This window comes from Eimeria mitis, genomic scaffold (genome assembly GCF_000499745.2).
Source record: "Eimeria mitis Houghton genomic scaffold, Emh_scaff497, whole genome shotgun sequence".
NCBI classification, from domain to species: domain Eukaryota; phylum Apicomplexa; class Conoidasida; order Eucoccidiorida; family Eimeriidae; genus Eimeria; species Eimeria mitis.
The window spans coordinates 1,448-1,680 of NW_013573269.1; positions in this window are offsets into that span (position 1 = coordinate 1,448).

The window sequence follows — 233 nt, forward strand, 5'->3', positions numbered from 1 at the left end:
TGCTGCTGCTGCTGCTGCGGGGCCCTTCGTTGTGTCTCCTCCCTCCGACTCAGCCCTCTGCAGCAGCTGCCTAGAGAAGCTAGCAGGCGGGCCCCAGCTAGCTAGCTAGCTAGCTAGCTAGCTAGCTAGCTAGCTAGCTGGCTAGCTAGCTAGCTGGCTAGCTAGCTAGCTAGCTAGAGCAGACAGCTAGACAGAGCAGAGTCTACGCATCAGCGTCGGTGCAACGACAAACA